The 19,108-nt window shown below is 33.7% G+C and overlaps 1 protein-coding gene across 1 annotated transcript in view; it reads right to left on the bottom strand.

Annotated features, from left to right (window-relative positions):
* LOC108360845 (uncharacterized) overlaps positions 1 to 19,108 on the bottom strand; it is an 88,033-nt gene that overhangs the window by 25,079 nt on the left and 43,846 nt on the right. The gene's annotated exons all lie outside the window — the stretch shown is intronic.

The raw sequence follows: 19,108 nt of genomic DNA, 5'->3' as shown, positions 1-19,108 counted from the left end.
GTCAGTGATTCGAGTATCTGCTCGAAAGAAATTGCTTTTTCTACAATTTTTCAAAGATAATTAATTTTGTTCACTTTATGTGTAATATAACTTATGTGCATACCTACAAATATTCGAATATTAGACTGTACCATCTTTTAGGCAAAAAAAGTTCAACGTAAGCCTTCGAGGCGAAAGAAATTTTGCATGGCAATTTCGAAAAAAAAATTTTTAGGACCTTTCTTTATTTTTCGGTGACACCTACTTTCGGCAGACATTTGTCTATTCTGGCAACTATCTTAAAAGCTCTTTACTGTCTTTTGAAAGACTAATTGAAAGATCTGCTTACGAGGAGGTCTTAGCGTTATGATGTTTGAATTAAAAAATACATGCAAATTTTTATTTTTTAAAACAATCAAAAGTAATAAATAAAAGAAATTTAAATAAAAAATGAAAATAAATAAATAAAAACATATTTTTAAAAAGTAAATAAAATTCAAATAAGCTTTTTTTCTGCTTAATTACTTAAAAAGAAAAAAATAATAATTAAAAAAAAAATAAAAAAAGTTTCGCCACCCGAGACTCGAAATCGGGATCTTTCGAACGGCACGCCTGTGCTCTGCTTTTTCGGCCATTGCGACTGCTGGAGCGACGCGAGCTAAATGACATACAAGTGCTTTCTCTCAACATAGCTCACGAGTCGTGAATGAGAGAGCTTTTTCTTCTAAGACTTTTGTGCTAGAATAACAAAAGTCTTTCGAACTATCATGCTAACTGTCTTTCATTTGTCTTACGAAAGACTTCCTACTATCTTAGCCAGTATAGCCCTGTTAATTTTCTGAAATTAGGGTGATAAGAACCGTGATCTGGTGGGTAAGTATTAGAATGAGGTACTTGAGGTCAGTGAGCGTTGGAATAATAACAATAAAGTTTCTTTTCGAGACAAAAACATCGACCTACATACTTTAAGATTCGACTGTAAAGCCGAAGATCTAACGAAATTGCCTTGCAAATATGCTTTACATTCGAAGATGTATGGCGAACTTTTTTTTCTGGTACGGTCTAATATAGATATATATATTTGGCCATTAGGAAAACCTCCCCAGCATGACATTTGAACATACGCTTTTTGCTGTGTTGAGCGCTTCATATAACGGTTAAATTGCTGGCGTGTGGCGCTTAGGATAGTGCAAGTGAATGAATTATGATTGTGTCAGGTGATGTAGAAGCAGTTAATTTTTCGAAGCGTTGTTGAATTTTCTAAGCACTGGGTGTGCTTAGGTGGATGGATTATGCATGCATTATAGGGTATGAGACATTTTTTATGCTAGATGTAGAAAGTATGTACAAACATGCCGAACTAGTTTTGAAGTTTAAAATGGTGGCACTTCTTTTGTGATAAATTATAACAGAATTCCGTTTCTAAGCTCAACAGTGAAAATTACTTTGCGCGAATTAAGTATTCTTCCGGTAGGGTGAGCACATCGTTTATTTTGGAAGAAGTTTCCTTCATCTATTGTCAAACTAATTTCGTCGTTGTGCTTTCTTCAATGTCATTTTTCATTCTGTCTAGCTCGTGTTCTTACATCATTTATTTATTTTTCTATATCCAATGTAGTATTTGTTAGATGCCACTCTATTGTCTAGTAGAGAAAATAGTCACTGGTGACATCGTCACTAACTCGTCACACTTTCTGTGAATCCTAAACAACATATAGCTGACAATGGCACTAGTGACAATGTCATGCAGGTCTTAACATCTTGGAAAACTTCATCAAGAAAAATTATTTTAAAACAACCAAACTCAATAACACTGATAAAAAATTTCCTGAAAGTCACCAACCTATACCATCACATATAATTAGCTACATAAACATATGTACACATACATATTCATACTAAAAGACGCAGTTTTACTAACTCGTGTGTTTTGAAATTTTTTTGTTTTTGTCCCACGGTGTTATAGAAATATTTTTTTGAAGTTGGTTAAAAAAAATTTACTGACTGTGTCAAGTTAAGGCAAGTTCCATTGAGTCCAGCCATTCGCCTACGTATAAGCGTAAAAGTGGCACTGGCTAAGGAGGAGATTAGATTTAGACTCTTAGCTACAATCACATAAGCAATATAGTCTACAAAACCCACCTATTGGTTTCCTTCGGGCGTCTGAGTCACAAAACTCTATCATAAATTTTATTTCAGAGTAGTGGCCCTAGTTCTGAACCCTGCTGCAACATTGTGATCCTTGGCGAATACGCGGATATTGTATTGTAGTATTGTTGCCTCCAAGTAGTTGCCGATTATTCCATGTAGATAGATACGTGGGCGTGGAAATCTCCTCTAGAACCGACAGAACCTTTCGACAGGATTTCGAGTTTAATGCATTCCATATGCTGTGGCATCAAACATTTACTTTTCCTTTCGACAACGGAATTGATTCAGTCTTACATATTTAGGCTTCTAAGAATAATGTGTAACTAGAACTTAAGTACTTTTTTAAATATGCACTCGCAATTCTGAGTTCTCTGTTTAAGCTTGCACTGTTTTCAATTAAAATTATTTTTATTTTCCTCTCACTATTAATTTTGTTTTAAAGTGTAACTCTCCTCTTTCGTGTTACGTTGGTGCAGAATAAACATTTATTATGCTCTTACGCTCTGTAAATATTTTTAATTAAATGTGATGTACACTTAAACTGCCAAGTAATCAGCAATATGTGTGTGTGTGTGTTTTTTTTTTTTTTGTAATAAAAAAAGCAATATTAAAACAATTACAGGGCAAAGAAATAACTAGCAGCAAAAGCGCTTTAATAGCATACAACAACAATGAGCAACAACAAAGTTCTGTGCAACAAAATCGCTGCCAACAAAGTATGTAGTATAAAAAAATATGGATGTTTGTAACGTAGCAGCGAAATATTGACAACAAAAGTGTCAGAGGTAAAGTGCATTTTGTTGCTGTTATCCCTACACACACTCACCCACACACTTACGCACGCCCATAAATTTATGTTTGAAAACTGAGTGAGTGAGTTGCGCTTTTTTTTTTCTTCTTCATCATTCATTATTCGCTTCCATTGTGCGCGCGCGTTTTCTCTAGTAATTACAGCGAAAATTGAGTGTGACAGTTCAGAAATGAAGTGGATGCGAAATAACCGGAAGAGCACGTGCGGAACCAACCATATGAACGGATGTAGCCATGTTGAAATGTAGCCACCAACATCAACATCATCAAACTTAATTATGGCCAATGCAATAAGTATGTAGCAATAGTCATACATATACATATATGTACATATATACATTCCTCTAAGCAAACATAAAACATTTGCACAACGCTGCCGATATATGTATAACTGCACTAACTAATAGAACTGTAATTCAAATAACCACATCCAGCTATATGCCATCCTGCGCGCACTCGCATACATACATACATACGTCCGTCCGCTCAGCATGAACACCACTCGAACACTCGAGAAATGGCTTACCATTTGATGACATATTTTTTATTTGATTATGGTTTTAACTTAACTTTGTTAGCATAGCAATGGGTCAGCAAAACATTGCCTACATACATACATTGTCTTGATGTGAAAGCCAAAAGGGTCGCTAATGGCGCTGACTTGTTTTGGTCCGTTTGAATGTCGCTGATTGCAAAAATATGTACGCCAGTGTGTTGTGATGTTGCCGCCGATAATGATTGCGCGATGACGAGTAATGATTGAAAAATTGTCGTTGATGAGATTGCATTCTCGCCCTATACTGCTGATGGAATCGTTTGTTAGCAAGATGCCTGCAATTCATGGTGCTAACGAGTATCTAGGGAGTGATTTGATTTAGTTGTTTAGTAGTTAATCTAATTCCATAGTGCATGTTGTTGTGTGTTTACACTCACTCGCAGGTGGATTTTTTTTTGAATGTTGGTTTTATAAAATGAAAGCTTGTAAACTTAGTAACATTGCTGGGAATAGCGTATGGATAGGAACTTATGAAAAGGAGTCAGTTGCCCTGGTTGAATTCGTGTTTGGGCTTTCCTAATTTTGGTAATTTGTACTTGCCCGGCACACTTTGGCGGTGGGAGACAGTCCTAGTCGTCCTCAACTGTAAGCTCGAGGTCATATTTTCCACTGGTTTCAGTTCTGCTACCCATCAACAGCATGAAAAATACATATTCCCTCCATAAGTTGAGTATTTTCTGGCCATCGGGTACTAGGTCGCCGTGGTGTTTCTTGCAGGAATTCGCCCTGGGTATGGAAATCCTCCGAAAGTTGCCTAACTGTCTGATACAATTTCCGGGTGATCTTCCCTCTCGGCCAGTATTTCAAGAACTTTGCACTGATGTATTTCCACCTCTCTCTTTTTATTACCAAAAAATATGCCCAACTTGCCTCTTCGGTTTCACACGCCCGATGACAAGGAGGCCACTGTAGGCGGCAACTTTATTCTCTGCAGTGTCATGGCATTTCTCGTCGCCCCTTGGGCTCACCGGCTGCTTTATGAGCCGAAAATGTGGTTCCTTTGCTCGCATATGGCGGTTTGTGGAAGAGTGCTGACAGAGAGTAGATATGAGAGCCAACTGGCGAATCGATTCTTCTCTTGTACTGTTAGTCGTAAATTATTTGCTTAACAGAGCCGTACGCATGTCTTAGCTACGACAAGATAGTAGTCCGGGTCGAGGTAAGGTTCTCAGATCGTACTTGGTTTCTTTTTTTTCGATCAGATTGCAGCCATGTAATTTAACGGATTAGCCTCTGAGGCGCTCGGCCACACGAGTGAACAAGACAGTATTTGAAATATCTCTTCTACCAAAAATACAAGGGCGAATTCGCACTTTTTTGGCATCGTATATCGGGGTCTACCACGAAGCGGGCACCACCAGCCTAATCTCATCGTGAACAGAAGCAACAGATATCCCTGTGGCAGGGAAGTTGATATCGCCTATATATTATACGAGGAACGGTCGTGTGTATAGGTTTCGCTTCCCCTGCGCCGCTCAAAGTTGAGTTTGTTTGAGGCCTTTTCAATGATTTAGGCATTCATTGCAAAAACGTGAGTCCACTCAGAGCTGATATCCTACTTCGTGATGTTTCTTGTCTGAAAGAGGCCATGACAAGGATGTTGCAATACACTCAGTATCATAGTAGGTACATCGATGGGCGCCCACGCCAGCAACTTAATGGGCATGGGCTTGGAGCCTAAATTCTCTGAATACTGAGGATTTTTTAACTCAGATATTAGGTCTTTGCGAGTAAAAAATAAGAGAAAAATCAAAGTCTTCTGATGCTTTTTCCGTAAAAACATTTGCATACATATTTATTTATACTGCCCATATCTATGTTTCTATGGCTGTATTTCTTTATTCATTCTGAACGTTTGGAATAAACTTTTTTGTTTACTTATTCTTTAGAACGTTCCTGATGATATGTAAACGTATATTTCAATGGCATTCTGTTCATTCTGGTTGTGAAATGGGTTTATCCGGAATGTATAAAGAAACGCAGCCTATATGTGTTTGTCTCTTCTCTTTTTAAAATTTTCGTATTTTCAATCGGTCAAAGCAAATTTCATTTAATACACAAACAATTGATTTGTTTCTATATTTCAAAGTTGGGATTTAAGTGACATGCTGTTGAAGAGTTATTATTTGTTGAAGAGTTTTTATTTGGGACAATTTTCACAAGTTTGTTAGGAAATGCTTAGCATGTCTACAAAGGATATGTATGTTTGCACATATGTATGTAGTTATATTTTCTGCCCAAAATATGTATGTATATTCTATAAGTTTATTTATATGACCTCGGCCATTTAATTGTCGCAATTCCGAGCGTTATCCGATTTGTACATATACCAGTGAAATGCGATTTAAAAATTAAATTTCCATGAGCTAGATGTTGGGAATTTTATTAGATAACATACCGATATGGTTGCATGCTTGATACATATGTATGTATGTATGTATGTTGTTGACTGTACTTTACGTATTCTCCTTTTTATATGTTTTTGATTGGCTTCTTTGCCAGCTGCAATAGAAATAAATATGTACGTGCATATGAATGAAAATTTTGTTGAATTCCAAGAACTAACTAAAAACGCCATATATACATTTATACAGATACTTGTTTATTATTCTCTTAGACTTGTACTTGTAACTAAAAAATATTATTAAAAAAGTTTTAGAACTTTATATATGTAAATAGTGCTGAACGTTTCAAACGTTTCACAAACCACTCAAGCATTTTAACACTAGCTGAGCTTTAACCCTTGTGCGGAAACCCGAAAACTGCACTATAATAGCAATCTAGGCACAAATGTAGCAACATATGCGCATTAGTTTTTTAGGCATAATTTTTATAAACTGCTTGGGAATGTAGTTTTTTATAAAGTGCCAGTTGGAAGAGCCTACAAAAACCGTTGATTTTTTTTAATTTTTTTTTCTTTTACAAAAAAAATTGTCGAATTGACGGAAAATGCTCAATACTGTAGGCAAATCAAATTTCTAAAAATCAACGGTAAGTCTTGATTAAAATCTACTTTTTTTGTCAAATCCCTTGTGAAATATTTTCGTGACAGTTAAAAAAGGTGCCTGTCAAAAGTAGCTCATCGCGAATTTTTATTTTCCATAGAAGTAAAAATAGAAGAATAGTTCGATTTGTACCCAGGAATCCGTTCTATGTTATGCCTTTACAAATCATGACAAAAGTCTACTTTCTAAAAATCTGAAGAACCTGGTAATAATCGAAATACATTAAAAAATGTTGCTTAAGGCTAATATGAAATATCAATGCTCTACTGTAATGATAAAACACACTTTTTTAACGCTTAAAATTGGTTAAAGGTACAGCTCTACCTATGGTTCCGCGCAAGGGTTAAATTTCACAACTTGCTTCTCACTTTTGATTTCCTTCGTAATAACTTTGCTACAGTTGAAACTGAAAAACTCTCAAAAGCTGTTTTAAGCTCTCAATTTGATTACACTTTTATTATTTTTGTAAGATTTTTTTGGAATTCATTCACTTTTTGCATTATGCTTTTTATGCACTTTTACTTCGGCTTGCGTTACAAGCTTAGCAACCAACAGGTAGAGAAAATATATACATACATTAATAAGTATGTACCTTAGGTCTACATACATGTATGCACAGTTAGTTTATAGTCTAGTAGAAAAACCAGAAAACTATAATCATATTTAACATAAACCAAAAATAAAAAATTATTCGTTAGACTGTGAGCGCCTTCGAGTAGGTGAAGTACTAGAAGTTTCCAAGCTGCCTACATATGCATACATACATAAATGCATATAAGTAAATGCATATGTATATGAATATTGAAACACAAATACGAGTATGCATGAATTCGAGTTAAAATTCAAAGAGAATATCATTCAGTGGCATTCGTATATCGTATTTTTTAACATAGATATTTGTAATAGGCGCCCCCTATATGCATACCCTGCAGAAAAAATTATCAATTGATTTTAGTAAATTTAACAAATATGAGACCACCTACAAAAGAAAATGTAAAATAAGCAGATATGTAATGCTAAGTAAGTAATTAAAAAATAAAAAAAATTAAACAAAAAAATTTTATTGATAGTTTATAGCCAAAGGTAGTTAATTACAAGTTAGTTGACATCTACGGCCATCACCCTTCAAAAGTAGTTAGTTGCGGCCAAAGAAAATAGTTAATAAATAGTTACCACTATTATACTGCTAGTTAGGTAATAGCACTATGCGACTATTATGCACTATGAAAATCGGGATGGGATGAAACCAACGGGAAATGTTATATCGGTCAAAAACAAGTTATACGTGTCCCGGCGTTTCGCTGGGTCACGTCTAGGAATCGAGATATATATATAACTATTATATAGGGGAAATTGTCACCTTACAAAATTACCATTCCTTTAATCTGTTCATATAACGTTTTTCTATATAATCAACAGTTTTGCCGGTAAAAATAAATGTATGAAGAAAAAAAATATTTTTTGCCTAAAATATTAAATTTTTTTAAAACTTCCCGATCACTGACCCCTACCATTTGTCTCACAGTGTAGTTAGCTACAAACTAGTCCCATTTCCTGCAGGGTACGTACGTATTTCGAAGCTGATTTAGATTTTCCTGGAAAATGAAAATTTTGTGAAATGATTTAAAACATACTTTTTGGCGCTACATTTTGGCGCCAGCAGCGAGCTATGTTACACCTAGGTACCTAGGTACCTGTTGCCTGCGTTTTTACGGGTACTCTTTCCTACCGAAAGTGTTTCGATTCCCAGTAATGTCGGACCATAGGCATCCAATCAACACAAAAAACTTTGTAAACTTAGATTCGTCAACTTAGTGTAAACATATTCACTGTCTACACTACATGATCCGCCATTTTGTTTGGGATGACGTTTAGGATTTCTTTTATAAACTGCACTGTTTTCTGCTTGTCAAGCTATTTCGCTTGATAATCATATTTATGGGGGTGAAAAAATATGTAAACCGTTATTTTCTGTTGCGAGGCCATTTTTATTTGGAAGGTTAAAAAGAAAGTCAACAATTCAATTTTACCCAAAAAAGGGTCAAAACGACCCACACGGCTGAGAACTTGTGCGTTAAAATGTTCCACAAAAATATGCGCCATTAAATTTTATTATGGCATTCTACAAATATGATGAATAATAAATATAGTTTGATGCCAGATTTTTCAAATAATTTAAATCAGCTTGAGACAAAATTAGCAAAACTTTAATTGATTGTAAAATAGGGACGTTTAAGGACAAAATGACACCTTTTTAAATGCCATACCTATCGATTGTATGTTGAAATATTTTACTTTTTTCCAATTAGGCATATTTCAAAGTTTGAAACGCCCTTAATCTTTATGCACACATTTTTATATGTACATACACTATTTCATCTTCCATTCATGCATCAAAGCAACATTAACTTGTAGGGAGCAGCTGTTTCTCATTTGCGAACTCAGCGAAAAACGCAAGCTGAGCGGAGCTATGCTGATATTAGTGCGTTCAAAAATATTTCAATTAATGTAGAGAAAAATAAATATATATTTATGTACTTCATCCTTAAAAGCAGCATAGTAGAAAAATGGAGTAAAATCAAACATGGGGAATGAAAATAATTTCTCAGTTAAGTCTTTACTAAATACTTATAAAATATTGCCTCTACAGTGTGGGCAAAGTATGAAACCTAAAGTTTTATAGTAAAACTGTTGCTTTTAGCATAAAAAAAACTTGCATAAGAAAGAGTTTGTTGAAATGCAAAGAAATACGTAACTTACTTTTGTTTGAGGTGGCTTTAACTTTTTGAGCAAGTAGTGAAATAGTAGTAAAAGAAATTTATGAAAAAGGAATTCATGAAAAAGGAATTAAAGGTAACGATTTTAAGAAGTTAAAAAAAAAATTTTATTTTCGGTACGTATACAAAAAAGAAAATAAAGGAAAGTAACAAAGTTGAGGTCATGAGTGTTGCATTCCTCCAAAGGGTTTATGTATGTAAGTATTTTTAAATGAAAGCTGATTGAGTTCAAATAACTCTCAATTTGGATCAGACGCCAATGAGTACAATGCATTTAGAAGGTGGAATAATATATATGTATGCGAAAAATCCATCAAAATTTCAAACCTTTGGAGTCAGAATTTTTAGAAAAAAATATTGGTATTAAATTTTGTAGCCTATTAGGTTTTAGTAAAATAATGTGCCATTGATTTTTGGCAATTCTTTTCAGTTGTACAATACCGTCAGCATAAAAGTGACCAAAAAGCAAAGAAACGTGGCTATGTATTGCATTTCAACGATCACTTCCATAATTAATATTTCTCCTCCTAATAAAAGGAAGTGGGAAATATGAAGATGCCTTCATTGTATCATTGACAAAGGATTCCAATATCGGAATGGCAGATATCATAAAATTGTTAGCAGAGTGATAGCAAATCCTTCAAAGAATGCATTTCTGAAAAAAGTTTGAAGCTAAAGTGCGTATACTTTTTAAGGTTTTCAAGATTTGAGTATGAAATACTGGTCACTTGGATAGCTTTAAAAAAATTCGTTGGAAATAAATTTAGAAAGGATTTGGATTTTGATATCTATAAAGTAAGTAAATTTATTACTTTAAAATTTTGGTGGCAACCCTATGTAGAAATAAGCTGGAATGAATAGTACATATCTTGTGCGTATATGTGCTGTGTATACATACAACAAAATGCTGTTTGAAATAAAAAAAATAAAAATTTGTATTGCATAGAAGCGTGGCAACCCTGGCCGCAAATATTTTTTTTAGACCAAAGTTCTCACCAATACCGGTCATTTGATATCCATATTGCGATGTTTTAGATGAATTGTGTAGAATCGAAAATAAGTGGCAACCTTACAATAATATCCTAAGCGATAACACTTAGTTTATAGGGAAAGTATTGTTTAAGAACCTTCTCTTGGTACCCATGAATAGTAATATTTTACTTTTTTTTCTAAACAAAATATTAAACAAATATGCGATTCAAAATAAGTGGCAACCCTATTAAACACATTCTTGAATTAGGGTTTTTTAAAATACCGTCCATTTGATACCCATATTATAATGTTTTAATGAATTTGTAATCAATTTCGATTAGGTGGCAACCTTATACGGGCCCTTAAAAATTTTATGAAAATCGTTAGAGCCGTTTCTGAGAATCCTGTGGATATATGCATATATTTATATATAAAAATTGCTCGTTTAATGTAATAAGATTAAATAAATATTGGCGTAGAAGATATTTATAAAGTTTTCCTTATGCATATATATATATATATATAGTACTTTTTTCTTGTACATATATAACAATTTTAGAATGAATTTCGAGTGTGTCAATAAAAATTGTAAAAATGGAATTTTAGTTTCTCAACTCATATTTAGTAATTCTTTTAATCAAAGTAATTTTTTTTTTATTTGGTAGCATACTAGATTTATTACATTAGATTCGTTTTGTTTGACAAGAAGAACATTTTCACCATTTAATTGTAACATTTTGAAGTAACCTTAATCATTAAATTGAAAAAAAAAATCGTAAAAATTCAAAAAATGCAAAATAGCTGCGACAGTTATTCTGCATGCTGCCATTTTTTAAATTTTGGTGGCACACTCTTCACCCTTCATAGATATGTTGTATTTGATGCCAACGTCCATCCCCTCTAATATGAATAGTCTCTTTGAAAACTTCCCTAAGTTATTAAATAAAACCATTATAATTTTTTTGAGATGACAAACGTTTTAAGGATAAAGTTGTTCAAAGACATGACTTTTTGTTTATTGTACTTATTTCTGGAACTCCATTGATTGAAATAAAAGCAAGAAGAATGCTTTAGCGTTTTTTTTTTTCTTCCGAGAGAAGGGAGTATGTATGTAAGTGGTTATAGTTCAGTAAGATATCTTCCATGCGTTATGACTTTGATTATTTGCAAAAAATAAAAAATAAAAACGTTTTAGGTCGCATTAAAACGCAACAAATTGCTTTAATCTAATAAAATGGCACCATCACACATGACAAAGTGAATTGCGAGATAATAACATTTATATGTGGATATGTATGTATGTGCATTACTTTAAGGACATGCGAACCTTTTTTTATTTCGAGCAAGCACAAGCATTCCACGCTGCCCTAAGTGAACAAAAGAAAATCAAATTCCACAAATGTGTGATGTTATTGTTAGCGTTAACAAGATTTGTGCCGCCCGCTGTGCGTGGATGTAACGAAAATCGACTATCGCCTGTGGCCTGTGGCCTATGCTGGCATCCGGACGCCTTCTATAAACTCCCAACTTACGATTGAAGTTCAATAAACATTTTGATGTTTTTAATATTATTTATCTTTTTTACTTTCTTCACTAACTAAATATGTATGTATGTACAAAAATGGAATGGTGGCATAGAAACTACCTAAAGTTCCGATATCTACGCACAGAAGTATTTTGGCGCTTACATTTTTGCAAAGTATTTGGTAAATTTTTCCAAAAAAAATGTATGCGACTGTACCACTGTGCGTCGTCTCCGGGCGATAAATGACTTTATGAAAGAAGATTTTTGGAAAGCGAAAATACAATCGGAGGTTTGCGATTGTCTGCCAAGGGACGACCGTTGTTAGACCAAACTATTTATAATTTAGTTGTTGCTCGGACCAACAACCGAACCCAAATCCTACGGAGTGGTAGTACGTACCTCTAACCACTCAGCCACATGGGCTGCGATGAAGTTTCATTGCCAAGAAAAAAAAACGACAAATAAATGCTTACAAATTCAGCTATACAAAAAGTTTCTTCATCGAAGCCATTCTCAGTAGCAAAGTTAGAGTCGCTGGGGCGTATGAGCGACTTCCTGCTGCCGAGATAAATTTACGCGACACACACGTGTGACGAGTGCTTGAAGAGGGCACATGTGAGTCGGTCGCGCAAGTTTTCTGTGTACATACGTATGTACAGTGGCGGTCAAAAATAGAAGAATGGTGTTTCGTTTCTAATATTTACAATGTTTTTCAAGCTAAAATTTGTTTGATATTTTTGTTTATAAAACTGTGGTTCTTGCTTTAACAAACACTGCCTACTTACAGTGGCGGGTAAAAATGGATGAATGGTTTTTTGTTTAATATTTAGAATGTTTTTCAAGAAATTCTTTTTTCTTGATATTTTGTTTGTTTTTTTGATTTTTGCTGTATAAATCACACTTTCAAACTTTATACAGAACTTAGAAAAATTCCACAAAATTATTTCTAAATTTCGAAATTTTTATACAGAATTTTTGGAATTTTTTTGGTTATGCATTTAGAATTTTTTTGGATATGCAGTTGACAAGCTTATAAAATTTTAATAAAATAAGTGCAAGTTTTGAGCGGCGAAAAAAATCGCATTGATTTCTAATATTTTTTTTTTGTTTTGTTAACAGCATTTTGCACTTTTTTCCATGTAAACATGAATTTCTTATGGAAGAATAAGCGCAAGACCGTTTGCAAAAAAAAACAAGATAAAAAAGTCAACGCCAGTTCTCCCAAATTTCGCAATTTATATGAAAATCCCGTAAAAAGCGTCAGCAAAAAAAAAATATTTAAAATCATTGCGATTTTTTAGCCACTCAAAACTTGCACTTATTTTACTAGCATGTTGTAAGCTTGTTAACTACGTACCCAAATTTCTAAAAATTCTGGTTTAAAAGCTCGTAATTTAGGTAAAAATTTGTGGAGTTTTTCTAAGTTCTGCATGAAGTTTGAAAGTGTGATTTATATAGTTTTTGTTAAAGCATGAACCATATTTTTATAATAAAAAAAAAAATTTAGTTTGAAAAATATTGTAAAAATAAAAAACGAAACACCATTTATCCATTTTTGACCGCCACTTTAAGTAGGCAGGTGTTCATTTGTGAAAGTAAGGATGTATGTATGTATGTGTGCGCTCATTTACTTCCCTGTAAAAAATTGTGGGACTAATCTCTAAAGAGAGTATTCCGAGATTACTCTCAATCGGGTACAATTGGGGATTAATTAGTCGCAACTAGTCTCATACGGGTACTAATGGAGGTCAATTAGTCCCCAACTCATCTCTAACGGGTACTATTAACGATTTAATGATATGTACGCACTTAGTCAATGAAATTTCATGTGCGGCGTTGGCACACAGATAGAGTATTCGCCTAACAAAACTGAGCAACCCGGTTCGAATCTCAGCTGGCGCAAATTTTTATTTTTATTTTTTAAAAGTGACTAGTCGCTTTTTATACCCTTTCGGGTATAAAGGTGAACAATTGGTCTCTTCATAGGACATGCTCGAACAAAAGCGATCAGTTCATTCCATATAAAGAGATCAAAAGTGGTATTAGTCGCATGCTCCTTTGCGATTGCTCCCGGAGTCAACCCGGATTAGTCCCATTTTTTGCAGGGTTTGGCAGAATTTTTGTTATACATATGACGAATTGGGGACAGTGACTGATTGGCAATGGAGTGCACAAAGCCTCGTCGCCAGGGCGCTTAGCCAACCTTATACATATATACATATGTATTTATGTAGGTAAGTTCGGTGTAATTTTTTTGCTTTTATATACTCGTATGTATGTAAACACGTGTGCACACGCTCGTTTTAAATCTTCCATTAATTCATTTCATTAAATTTGCCACAGTCCCTATTTTCGGCTGGGAAAAAGAGAGCACAAAAATCAATTCCTTGCTGAATTTTTTTTCCACTTTATGGCCACATTTTTGCGACATGAAAATTATATCTGCACAATACATTGCCAAAATGACAAATAAATGTCTGCAAATGTGAACGACGAGAAAAACATGCGAGACGCATCACAAAAAAAAAACACTAAAAAAAATTAAATAAATGGAATGCTTTCAAGCAGTTAAGTGACCATTTTATTGAGTGAAGCCGATGCCATATATGTAAGTACTGTGGGAAATTAAATATTTCGGGAAAATATACGCACACACATATATATGTATGTACATTTGTATGATTGTACAAATTTGATATGTGTATGAAGGTTTCTTTTGTAAAAATTTAAGGAACTTTTTTCCGTTGTTAAATATTGCAAGAATGACCTACAGGGTTAGGAAGAAAGAAATAGGAATTGAATAAGTTGAGCTGCCTATGATTTATGTATAGAAACTAGTAAATTAAAAAGTTTCCTCTGTAATAGTATTTAAGTATTGGGAGAAAAGTCAAATAGAAGGCAAAAGGTTCCAATGGTTCTTGTGTTAGAAAAATGCTGCGTGGCTGCAATAAAGTTCCACAAGTGGCTAATATCTCTTCCCGAAACCTTATTAGGAGTGGAAAAGAAGTGCGATCCACGGTCTTTAAACCTTAAGCTCACGTAAACTAAAAAGGTAAGAAAGCTGAATAAGAATTAGTGCGAAAAAAATGGTGTTAAAATATCTAAGAGCCAGACTTCTGTTCTAAAAGTTTCCCCAGTGCTCGCTGAGTTGATTGGAAGTTCATTTGTTTGCTTGAATTTCTTTCCCTTAGAATGGTGACAACTCCTCAGAAGTGCCTTGTCTTTCCAGTTCATTGGTAATGGTTTGGATTCTATGTATGTGGGCTTGATTGATATTCTGATGCGCTCGCTCTGGAAGGAAGAAAAGCTCTCTCTTTCGCAATTTTGATCAAGGATCCAAGGATCCTATGAAGTTGGCATACGGAACGACGCAAAAAAAAAAACAAAACAAAACAAATAGTGAATAGTCTTGAAAGGAAAAAAGGTGCCGAAAAATTAGGTAGACAAAAAATATATTTTTTTTTTCAAAAGATTCGAAAAACTTTAATGTTTGAAAAAAAAATTGAAATTAAAACTGATTTGATTAAAGGCCTTTTCAAGGTTAGGTTTGTATGCGTTAAAATAAACCAATTACGCCAATATTTTGGATGTCGACTTATTATCTTATTTAAACACGGAAAAAAATTTCGGGGCCACGTTGACTTTAAAGTAAACCGAGAACGCTCATGTTTTCGCATTTTCTTGAATTTTATCCATTTTTTTCGAAAAAATATATGGGAATCTCCCACTGTGCGGCACTGACAGTATCTTGGTATCACGAAATGATGTGAGACATAGTTTCTCATAGTTCTACTCCAGCCAAATATAATGCAATACACTAGTGTTATTCACCAAAGTGAGTAAGTGGCCTGGCAATCTGGTAAAAGAGTAGATCAGCTCAACTCAACTACTGGTTCGATTGAATTCCATTTTAAGAAAATTTTAGTTTTGCTTATTCCTATATGGGCATCAATCGAAATGGTTTTGAAAAGGCTTTGGTGCTAAACTGTGTAAATGTATTACGGTTGCCACCTGTTTAAAAAATAAATTTCAATTTGAATTAAGGTAATTGAAATACCCAATGGTTGTTAGACAAAACAGGTTTAAGGAGAAGGTAGTTGAAAATATTTTGGAAATGGTTGCCACCTGTTTTAGGAGTCGCATAGGATATAACTTTTTGAGGCGTTTGAAGAGGGTTGCCACCTCTTGAAAAAGTTAGATTCAAATTATTGAATAAGCTTAATGAATTATTAAAAGTTTGGGTACGAAGCGAGATGGGTTTGAAAAGGATTTATTTGTGAACTGTGTTAAGGATAGTTGCCACGTGTTTAATAAATCTATTTTAACTAAGTTCATCACTTAATTGAAATACATATCACAATGCCAGACAAAAGAGATTTAAAAAGATTTGAGATGAAAATACTTTTAAAGAGAATTGCCACCTGTCTGAAAAGTCCATCTAACTTATACACGAGTTAAATATTGAAATATGAGTGAAAAACGTAAGAGATTTAAAAAACCGCATTTTTTGTGGAGATCATCGATGCTTCGAATTTCAAAAATGAGATGTCAAATTAAAGCACTGGGCCGATAGATGTGTAAAATGATTTTATTTTTTGAAGTTAGAATCTTTTTTGCGGTGAGAGGTGATTTGATTAAATAAACTACCGACTCCATACGAGAGTTACCTTTACTCAGAAGGGACTAAACGGATTTACATGAAATATTTGGAATATTTTTTTAGCTTTCTGAATAAGGTTGCCACCTGTATACAAATTTAATTTCAATGTCGGCGTTTTAACGCCATGCGGGTTCACTAGTCTTTTTCATAATTCATGATTCAGAGCTTCTAAGAATCTCAGAAGTGCTACCCTAAATTAAGAATTTCTCGTGAATAGAGTAAATGTCTATTTCTAAAGTCTTATATACGAATATGCAGAAAAGAAAAAAGCCACATAAAAAATATAGAAAAGCTTAATTTTCTAAGCAAAAGTTGCTCTGAGTCCGTGTGCCTGGAAGTAACACTTAAAAACGCGACTATTTAGCCCGTAATGGATCACAGAATAGGGTTTAATCCACGTAAATTGCAGTTATCGATACTGATATTATAGCAATTTGACACCCACATACAGCAATCATTAAATATTTATTCTACCTGAAATTATTCATTTATGTGAGTGCACTAACTGCACGTCTACTCTACGCTTACGTCGTAGCACTTATTTATTAGCATAAATCGAAGAACAAAAATATAAAAGTGTAATAAAGCTCACAATTCAAAAGAAAATAAAATGTTTCCAGTGCTCTATTAAATTTATTTATGCATATGGAGAAAATTAATAAAATGGCAGAAGTTTCAATATTGCCTCTGATGGAATTTTTCTCGCAATATAGCAAAAGACAGCAATAAATAGTAGCTCCTTTTGTGATAAGTAAGATGCTATTGACTGTAGGGCATTAACGTAATCGAGAAAATATTTATTCAATTCTACAAACAATTGTTTGTACATATCTACAATGGCCTTTTATGCACACTATGCTGTTTGCGGTAAAGACTCGAATCATTGAGCACACTACATATACTTTTATGAAAGGCAATTGCAGATTAATTTACATTAGAGACAAACATGCTTAAACTTTGGTCAATGACCTTATAAAGGAACTACAGCATGCATTTTTTGCCTTTAATGAAAAAAAACAGTTAGATTAAATTTAGATGTTGTTTGGGAGTGTCGATGGACAAATTCCAAAATCTCTTGATGGAATAAGATAAAAATTTGAAAAAATCTGGATTCGAAAGGTGATATAATCGTCTATAAGGGAACAATAGTGCCATTATATATAACCATTATACTCAACCATCGAAAAATTTCGTTGAAAAATTAACTTTCGAAAAAAGAGTACTTTGCTGGCTACCTTTAAAAAAAATGTTGATATTTGGTTTTATGGACTTTTCTGGTAGGTTTTCAACCACTAAATTCAAATTCGTTTTCAAAAGTTGACTTAAATTTTTTTTTGGTGCTCATTTTTCGATTGCAAAGTGCATCTAAATTTTCAACTTTTTAATTATATTTTCCCGAATTTTTTGTGTGTGCTGTTTTGTAGCCAAGTCTAATAAAGTGCATTAAGTTGATAAAAAATTTTGCTGGTTTTTGGCAATGTTTTTTGAATGCATTTTCCTCCACACCAAGTAAGTATATTCGAGAATTTTTTTGTAACGAAAGAAATGCGTAATATAGTCAGAAAAAAAAATTATAAAAAAGAAACGCGATTTTTTAGCAAATGAAACTTTCTTTTTGTTTCACTAGAATTTTAAGGGCTATAAAACTGCTTACTTAAAAAAATTCTGAAAAAGCTGATTAAAAAGTTGAAATTTTAGATGCACTTTTCATTTTTAAAATTGAGCATCTAAAAGACTTTTAAGTCAACTTTTGACAAAAAGTTTGTATTCGTCGGTGTAAAATCTACAAGAAAAGTCCATAAAACCAAAAACCAATGTTTTTTTGTTGCAGCTGGCCAGCAAAATATTTATTTTTTTCGAAAGTTAATTTTTCAATGAAATATTTTCGAACCCATATTTTTCCATATTTTTATCTTATTCCTATCAAGAGATTTACGATTTTGTTCATCGACACTCCCAAATCCTACACTGTGCATCGTTCGGAGTGTAACCTTTCATTACTTTCAACAGACTACATATTATCTCATGGCGACGCAATGGATACCATTTTGAGGACAGTTGTCATACTTTAATTTGATACTCTAAATGGATGCAGATAACTATTTGAGTGTACCTTTACACACCATAGTAACAACTGTTGTGAGGGAAAATCATTCATTAATTGAAAATGAAGCTCCTAAATATTAAGCTTATGCTGTTGTTGTGTCATTGGCACAGTGGAAATTCCTGCATGGTGTGCAAGAAAAAGGACGGAAATATCTGTGCTAAATTCTACTCAGGGCGTGAGAGTCGCAATAACCCCCTGCAAGCACAGAATAACGACTAGACTAATCGAAATCAGAGAAATCTGGCCAAAAGCTGACGAAAAGCGATGTAAAGGTCTCACTCGACTTGAACGCTTAATGAGGAATTGTCTTAATCAAGCTGTTATAAAACGACTGTGAGCCAAAAGTTTTTAACTAATATATATAAAAGCTCTCTCAATAAAAGTCACTCCTAGTAAGTGCTTTGTGCTATGAGGTTATGTCAAAACACCTGACCCTAATGCCAAAGCCAAAAACTTGTCTTAAGTCAAAACAAATATTTTCAACAATTTGTATAAAAAAATAATTCTTAAATTATTCGCCCATTATGTTCACCACACAAGAAAAGAGTCTCACGAAAAGCACAACC

This window comes from Rhagoletis zephyria, unplaced genomic scaffold, assembly GCF_001687245.7.
Source record: "Rhagoletis zephyria isolate East Lansing unplaced genomic scaffold, Rhagoletis_zephyria_1.1 Rzeph_scaffold_00017, whole genome shotgun sequence".
Taxonomy (NCBI): Eukaryota; Metazoa; Arthropoda; class Insecta; order Diptera; family Tephritidae; genus Rhagoletis; species Rhagoletis zephyria.
The sequence above is the reverse complement of the archived record's forward strand: the minus strand, read 5'-3'. Positions and strand labels throughout refer to the sequence as shown.